Source organism: Clarias gariepinus, chromosome 19, assembly GCF_024256425.1.
Source record: "Clarias gariepinus isolate MV-2021 ecotype Netherlands chromosome 19, CGAR_prim_01v2, whole genome shotgun sequence".
In the NCBI taxonomy this organism is placed as follows: domain Eukaryota; kingdom Metazoa; phylum Chordata; class Actinopteri; order Siluriformes; family Clariidae; genus Clarias; species Clarias gariepinus.
The window spans coordinates 25,247,787-25,256,875 of NC_071118.1; the positions used below are offsets into that span (position 1 = coordinate 25,247,787).

Consider the following 9,089-nt stretch of genomic DNA (forward strand, 5'->3'; position numbering starts at 1 on the left):
ACATTACTCCTGTTGCACATTACCTCCTCTTTTTCCTGTCTCTTTAGTTGTAAATCACATCGCTACACACTATTATACAATAGGGTCCGGGAACAAGAGAAGGAAATCTGGTCTATATTTCTCCGAAGTAGGCTCATGGTTATTTAAAAGGTTTCATCAAACTGTCATGAAGAGTATGTGAATACAATGGGCTGCATGTAAAGATTAAAAGAAGTGTGTGTTAATTCATATTACTCATAATAATGTTTGATCTTGAGCCTTGGAAATCTGTGAGATCTAAAATCAATGTGACGCTGAATAATCCATATACTTGCATCTATGTTGTTTTTCCCTGGGTGACACACACACACACACACACACACATACACTCACAGAGACACACAAAAAACTTTGCAACTATGCAAACTCGAAGGTTACGCAATGGTTGTAGATAAAGAATTTAAATAAAGTGCCCTGCATACTGAAAGTGCAGCTTTGAGATTTCAGTTGAAACCAAGAGCACAGCAGTTTGTTGCAAATGAGCTTAGGATTTCATTGTATGACATGAGGCGGCACGGTGACGTAGTGGTTAACACTGTCGCCTTGCGCCTCCTGGGTCGAGGTTCGATTCCATGCATGTGATTGCATGTTTTCCCGTGCTTGGTGGGTCTTTGTCCTGGTGCTCTGGTTTTCTTCCCACACTCCAAAGACATGCAGATTAGGCTAACTGACATTCCCAAACTACACAATTGAAGTGTGTGTATGACCTGTGATGGATTGGTACCCCATCCAATGTGTCCCCTGCTTTGGGCCTGGGATAGGCCCCACATGACTCTGTATACAGAATAAAGCAGTAGATATAATGAATGACTGAGAGTATGGCATTAGCATCAATTTAAATGTGCAATAAATTTTTTAGGGGGCATGGTAAGTTAAAGTTGCATCAGTTTTCTCCACATGGAGATATAAATTCTATAATTCTATAATTAAACACGGATTGTTGACAACATTGTACGAATAAGCAGCATGTGTATACTTGTAAGCCATTGAGTCAGATATTATGGTGTGGGACAGAGACACATGTTTGATTGGCTATAAAGAAACTGTAAAGAAGGAGGTGAGAGGGAAGCACCTGGGATGGAAGAATGATATGCGAGAGGTAGGAAAAAAGGTCTAAAAATAGAAAGAAAGAAAGAAAAAATAAACGCAAAAATTGTACCATATGGTGCCGGTGGTGAAACAAACAACATTATCGCTCCTGTATTTCTGTTTTTTTCTCTCTCTAGTGGAAATCCCATAAGCACAGACTCTATCCTGTGCAAGATGGATGACTGCCCTTCTCTAATTCACTATTTACGCAGCGCACAATGACTCACAATGACGCACAAATGCATCCCAGAACTGTATATTAGAATATCCAATGGGACGATAGATTTAAGATGATCTGGACATAAGAGAATACAGTACTGTATATGTGGAACAGCTGTCATTAAAAAAAAAAAAAAAAGATATTAAAAAAAGACTGTAAATAACCAGGTCTGGTTAATGTTTGACCAGCAGAGTCAGTCAGCTCTGGTACCAACTCCATTAAGTCCTTATCACACGAAAACACAAATGTTTGAGCTGTATCACTTAGCAGACACAGCTGGTGTGGCTGCTCGCTTGTTTAACCAGAGCAAACCAGGTTATTCCTGTTTCATTTAAAGGGAAACATACGCAACAATCACAACTGGAGTTCACCCGAGTAACTTGTTAACACCGAAAGGATTAACAGAATGAAAGAAACTGTTGGTTTTGGTGTTAAGACTCGTTGGAATACCAAAGAAATGCAACAATGTTTTTTTATTTCAAGTAGATGTACCCAGAAATGATTTCTGCTTTCTGTACAGTTACATTTATTTACATTAAAAGACTTCAAAAGAAGCCAAAATACATGCAATCGAGTTCAAGATTTTGTTGGCTCAATAGTTGCTCCAGGCGTTCCTTGGATTCCTTCCCTAAATCGTCCAATCACAGGCTTAGAAACTCCCATGGTGCTATAACCACTAAAGTCCACAAGAATGCCATTCATTTAAGAAATGTCCCCGATCCATGGAACGCATTGAAAGCACACGCGCTGGTCGTAACCGTAAAGTAAAAGGTCCTTATAGTACGGTATTAGCCCAAGGTTTCAATTCGGATTCACAATCAGTGAGTACTTATGCGTCTACCTGTTGGTTTATAAATGAAACTCTATAACGACTTGCAATGTTTTATGGCATTTCCAAATATTTTATAGCATTTCAGTCCACTATGTCAGGTCTTACAATATTTCACGTCAAACATCTTGTAGATTACACTATTAGTTACGGCCAAAACAGGGTGTAGGTGCTAAAAGGCGCCTGACCTACTGTAGGTGAAAAAGTAAATTTTCAAATAGGATCGTATAACACCATTTTTCATAATAATTAATGCTTTTTATCAATTTTTATTTTTTTTTGAAAAACAAAGACATTTGCTAAATACAATGTCCCGCCCTTTTATATAGTGTCCGTAACTTTTTTTTTTACATTTGGATTTTATTTAAATCTTTCAGTGATATAAATCGTCATTCAGATGCAACTTGTCCGATTTAGATTTCACATGAAAAGACATAAACCTGAAAATGAGTACTATTCTGAAATGCAAAATTGTTAAGATATACAATAGCAACTTTAATTTGACATGGTTACGGACACTACAGATTATTTTGGGAAAAAATCCTTAATTTCGCACGGAATGCTTTAATTTAAGCAACATTTTTCGCAGGTCATATGCTTCTAGGAGCCTAGACCAATTTTTGTATTAATACTCATAAAGTAGGAGTAAATGGCCATTTTTGGGGGCACTCATAAAATCATTTCTCCAAAATGGTTCAAAGTTAGCAAGTTGAAATTTTTAGGGAAGCAAGATTGGTCACCTCCATGTTGCATAAACTTCAGAAGTCGCTCCTTTGGCACATGCATTTTTTGTATTATATGTATAACAACCAAAAAACCCCCAATATAATCAGCACCAGTACTGTGTTTTGGCTGTTAACAAGCTTTTCAATAGCTACTATATTATGCAAAATTATAGCAAAATTACTGATGTCAGCGCAACAGTGAAAAGCAAGTCTTCATGTTTTGGTTTTCTTTCTAATTCTCAGCAAACATTTCTTTCTCCGTTGTACTTGCCTGTCAATCTGCATCGTCTCCCTATAGAGCGCAGCCTCTGAGTGGGCGCTTCTGTGACTCCAGGTGACTCCCACCAGTTGTACTCTGGGAAAAGAATACAAGCAGGCCTGTGCTTGACCAAATAGCGGTTCAGGTAACCCTCCTCTAAGTCCTGCGCTTGAATCTTCTTGACCTGATCCTGTAGCATGAGTAAGGAGCAAGTCTGAGCCATGGCTAATACCCAGGAGCACAGGCCTCCATAGAACTCAGAGCTGTAGTAATAGACCCCTTCCCACTCAGCAACATAGGCCTGTGAGTCTGAGTTCTTCTTATAGGGGTAATAATACCTAGATTTTTCAAAAAACTAGAATGAGGATGTAGTGTGGCCGCCAGCTTCCCCAAGATCTCCGGGCCCACTGGGCTTGTGACGTCCTAATCAACATCAATACAGAACACATATCCACCTCCAGAATAATCTGCTTCTTGATAAGGGTTTCTTCTTTCCTAGAAAGTCTGAAAAACTATTTCATTAACTAGAAAAAAAACCTCGTGGGAATTCTTAACTTACCCTAACTTACAACTTTCATTCATTGTAGTTGGAATAACATATTATGATGTGTTATTCATGCTTTGGTTTACATATTAGATATTGCGTATTAATATGTATAGATCACATGGACCACTCAATCCTCAAGGCCATCGTTCTGTATAGTATATTGGATAATATAAAATGCATGGAAACATACAGTATAACTGCTGTGAAATACTTCTTCATGCTTCTGACATTAAAGGGTTTTTAAGGTGATATTTTACTCCATGATAATATGAGCCTGAGTAACTAGAGCTGCAGAAAATAGTAGTGATAATGTTTTTTTTTCTTCCCCAGCCTTAATAGGGTTGATGCTGTTTTAATAAAATATTTGTTACCTAATCTGCACTTGTTAATGCACTTCTGGTGCAACAATCCCCCAAAGTGCAGATCAGCGAGGGCGATGTTATTAGTGAACAAGGAAATTATATTTAGCATCAATTGTGTGAAATCTCACAGATCAAGAACAGTGTGATAAAGTGTTATAGTATGTTTTTGCTGCTGAGTTCCATCAAGTTTATGGAAAATCTAGAAGACACATTACAAATTTTTAGTACTAAAGTACTAAATTAAAAATAGACTTGTTTTTTAGTCTTTATGACCGGAAGTATGCAGACACCTGAATAACCCGTGTGCATTTTTAAATTTCCCATTCCAGATGTTTTGCCTTTTTTTTGTTTTGTTTTTTAGTATTGATGATGTCAGGGCTTTGTGCAGGACAGTGAAAATCTTCCAAGACAACTTAGGCAAAGCATGTTTAATCATGTCCATATACTTTTGGTCATATAATGTTTATTGCTGTATACTCCCATGACCATCAGTTCATTGTTGGTTGCATAAGTTTTTACCCCCTTTGAAGATGGAACTTTTAATGTGTGTCCTGACTCTTGAAGACCATGAAGCTGCGCTTGGACTCAGGTGATGCAGGCAGTTTTTCTGCAGGCGTGCTATAGTTTAGGACTAAAATTCTCACAAACAGTTTTGTAACCGAGTCAAACATCTTTCCTGTTATTTTATGAACTTTCAGCCCTTATAACATGCAGGTATAGCCGGGATTGACTTGGCGTCATACTGAGGTCTGATATCACACAAATGAGGTTAGGTCTGGTTCTTCTCAAGGTTATTTCCTATTGTCATCTCAGAGTTTTTCCTTGGCATTTTTTTTTATAACCGGGCTTGGAACCGGCGCTGCAGGGTTCGAACCCAGATCCTCAGATCTTCAAACCAACAACCTAGAGCCTCAGCCACCTGTCTCCACTTCTCGTTTACTTCCATATTTTTTGACATTTGTGAAGCTGATTTGTGACAATGACTAAGACTACGTATATTATACATAGTAATGTCAGCTAATAGATTAAGTACAGTATAAGCCTCTTTAGATTTGTATTTTATGAGACTATACAACATAAAATCCTTAGCTGTTTGCGCTGTAGAGCACTTGATTTGCACTTTTTTTGGAATCGTTTGAATAGTTTTGAAGTTACATTTACAAATGTACATTATGTTACAAAGTAACTATAAATAGGTGTGTTTGATACAGGCATGGACTCTTAATTAAGAGTTAACAAACACCCAGCATAAGCAGTGGCTTCCGATTCCCAAAGGAAAATCCTGAAAGCATATGCAAGTTTAATAAGCATCATGCATGCACTTCCAAACCATTCTGAAATATATCACATGTGAAAATAAATATAGGAGCCGACCCTGAGATGTAATTTCATTTCATCCATCCATATAGGAACCTCTGTAGTCCAACTAGAGACCCAGGAGGCCAATAATGACCATTGTATTTATTCTCCTTTTTACATCTGTGGTGGGACCTCCAGTCAACATTTGCACACTACGAGCAATTTGGGAATGCCAATCAGCCCAATCTGCCTGTCTTTGGACTGTGTTTGGAAACCGGAGTACCTGGAGGAAACATGCACACAGAACAAGGCAGGAATCGAACCCGGACCCTGGAGGAGGTGCAAGCCACCATGCTGCCATAAGACATTTGATGTCATATTAAACTCAAATTCACAAAGATTTAATGCTCATGTGTGGCATATAAACCTGTGCATGAAACCTGTTGATCTCTTAAAACGAATCAGCGTATCAACATCTTTGTGTGTTCTGAGGTCCTGCAGAGAGCAGAAAAAGAAAGGAATGCATATTTTAAGACTTCCAATAAAGTTGTTCAGTGATCAAGCATGCATCTGTTTTTTTCTAACGTTTGATAAAAATGCCTTTTCCTTGAAATTAGAGATAGCCTTAAATGCTAAAATATAATGATGATGATGATGATGATGATTGCATATTAAAAATTCAAAGCAGAAATATTGTGATTAGCAAAACTAGCAGGAAGAACTAGCTCAACTCTGGAGAAGTAAGCAAGCCAGGAAAAACTGAGCAAGAGAGATTAAATAGCGGAGCGAAGACTTACTGACCTGAAGGCAGCCTGCAGCATGGGAACAGTGCCATCTCTCTCACTTTCTCTCTCTCTCTCTCTCTCTCTCTCTCTCTTTCACTCTCTTTTTTGTCACTGCTGTCGCCTTTTTACCTTCCAATTCATCTTCTGTACCCTTGATACATTCTCTCTTTCCTCTCTCTTTATACGGCGGGTTTAAGGAGCCATTTCTGGCTCGAACCCACAGCAGCCAGATGTTTAAACCATCCCGGTGAACACACTTCAGACCGAAAAAGAAAAAAAAAAGAGTGCAAAAGGGGGTGGGTAGATACAGCATGCAGATGTATCATAATGTGATAATCTCACTCATCATCATTACTGCTTAAGAGTCACGGGAAGCCTGGAGCCTATCCCAGGAGACTTGGGGCATGAGGCGGGGAACACCCTGGACAGGTGTACAAGAACACAAATTAACCTAAACTGTTAACATGTCTTTGGATTGTGGGAGAAAACTCACCATGAACATGCAAACTCCATGCTCACAGAGATGGGAATCGAACCCCGACCCTGGAGGTGCAAGGCGACCTGGAGGTGCCGTCTATGTGATAACCTATTGGATATTAAAGTTAAGCATCCTGGAGAAAGTGATGCGACAGCGAAGATACAGATTTCGTCTGTCTAGTTTTTACAAATCAGCAGGCCAAGATTTATCTCTCGCTCATCTTCTGTATCACTTATCCTGTACAGGGTCACATAAAACCTGGGGCGTATTTCAGGGACTTGTTGCATGAGGCAGTTTACTCACTATATGATGCGCCAGTCCTTTACAGGGCACACATTCACATGCTTAATCACACCGCGGGGAAATGCATATTAGCCTACATTGCGTGTATTTAAACCTTTGGGGGAAACCACAGTACCCGAAGGAAACCCACCAAAGATGGGGAAAACACCCAAACTGTACCACCCAGGAGATGTGTGGTCACAGTGCTACCGCTATGCCAACGTGCCACCCAATATGGCTTTCCCATAAATATTACTAAATAACTATGCATACATCTCGCTATGATTCACTTTTTTTGTCACTGGAAAGTTGAGAAAACGGACATATCCTTTTTTTTTAGTTCGGGGCAATGACTTCCATATCTAGTGTTGAAATCTGCTTCCTTTTACCGCTTTACCGTCTTGTACTGAGTAGAGCTATTGCGTTATAGCTCCAGGGTCGTAGGTTTGAAGTGTCACTGCATCCTTTTCTAGAGAAACCTCATGAACTGTACACGCAATCATTCATCAAGAACACTTGCATATTACAGGAACTCGGCTGGGAGTTATTACAACATCCCCCGTACAGTCTTGACTTCGCTCCAAACTATTTCTACTGTACATATTTGGGCCATCAAAGGAGTTCCTGGGAGCCCAACGTTTCAGATATGAATCAAGCAGGCTGATCACGGCTCCGGCTTACTGTAAAAACTTTCTACCTTGATGGTATCTGAGTACTAATGAAATGCTGCGGTAAGTGCATTAGTGTAGTAGAGGGTGATACAGAGAAAATAAGGGCGTTTTACTGTCATAACTGTTGTGTTATTCTGCATGATCAAAAGTCATGCCTTTTTTGTTTAAATAGCGAATACAAAGTATTTAATTGATACTTTTTTTATTTCTATTTTATTCAGCATTATAGGGTTGACAATACAAGTAAAATAATTAGCTTACTATACTTTATTTAAACCAGGTGCAACAAGTCACTCTGCCAGATTTTTTTAAACAATGTAACTGCATTGTGTTCTGGAATCTAGAATTAGTTTTCTCCATTCCTTTAAATTTGTTTTTGTCTTGAAACCTTAAAATTTTGACATTTTGCCTGCATAAGATAATGTCTTATTTATCTGATATGTAATTGTAAAGGCGTGCTCGGCTTTTGCATAAAACCACCTGGGTTAATTGCATTTACACTGACATCACGTTGATTTGCATATGTATATTTGTTGCATAACACCACGGTCTCAAAAGGTGTGATTTTTTTTATCTTGTGCACACAAGTTATTATCTTGCGTGTGCACGCTTCTTACCTTCTAACCACAAAGCAAATTAACTGTTCAAATAAAACAATGGAGGCCTTTGTGTTTTAAATATACATTTTAAATCAACAAGGTGTCAGTGTAAATGCAAATAACTTGGCTGTTTTCGTGCGAAAGCCTTAGCATGCCCTTAAACGTATGCAGATAAAAAACTTGTTTGCACAAGATAATATCTTGTTTGGACAAGATAAACTTATTTTTGTACTTTTGCTATCTCTTTTTGCTATGTTCATGATCGTTGATTGTTTTTTCCCCTATTAAAAGGCACGCAACAGTTAACTTCTCATTCTCAAAATCATCACGCACATGGCAAACGTTTTTATAAAAATGAAATTTAATGTGGCCTCGCACCTTGGGTGGCTTGAGGGTTCGATGTGTGCAGTTTGCATGTGCTTGGTTCGTTTCCTCCTCGCACCTATCCCAAAGACAGGTTAACTGGTAATTAGGGTAACTGGTGTTTCCAAAATTTCCTGTTGTGTAAGTGAGTGTGTGTATGCCCAGCAATGCATTGGCACCCTGTCCCAGGTGAACCCTCGAATAGGCTCTCTTGACCCTATACAGATTACATAATGTAGAGAATGAGAGACATAGTCAATGTATTTCAGAATATATATTTTTTTCCTTTTAGGCCTAAATTCATATACAGCTTAATCATATTTAGACCACAAGATGGCGATATAACCTTTTATACAAACAAACATCAGCAGGTTTAACATAAACTCGCTTTCTGTTGCGCTTTTGATACTGTGTGTGTGTTCCATGCATACCGCTTTATCCTGTATACAGGGCCGCAGGGTGACTGTGACATTCCATCGATGGGCAGACACATACCGTCATTCACACACTAAGGTCAATTTGGGAATGCCAATTAGCCTAAT

At 38.8% G+C, this 9,089-nt stretch overlaps 1 pseudogene; it reads right to left on the reverse strand.

Moving 5' to 3' along the window:
• Positions 1-3,141: 3,141 nt before the first annotated feature.
• LOC128507283 (globoside alpha-1,3-N-acetylgalactosaminyltransferase 1-like) lies at positions 3,142-6,204 on the reverse strand (annotated as a pseudogene).
• Positions 6,205-9,089: the final 2,885 nt, after the last annotated feature.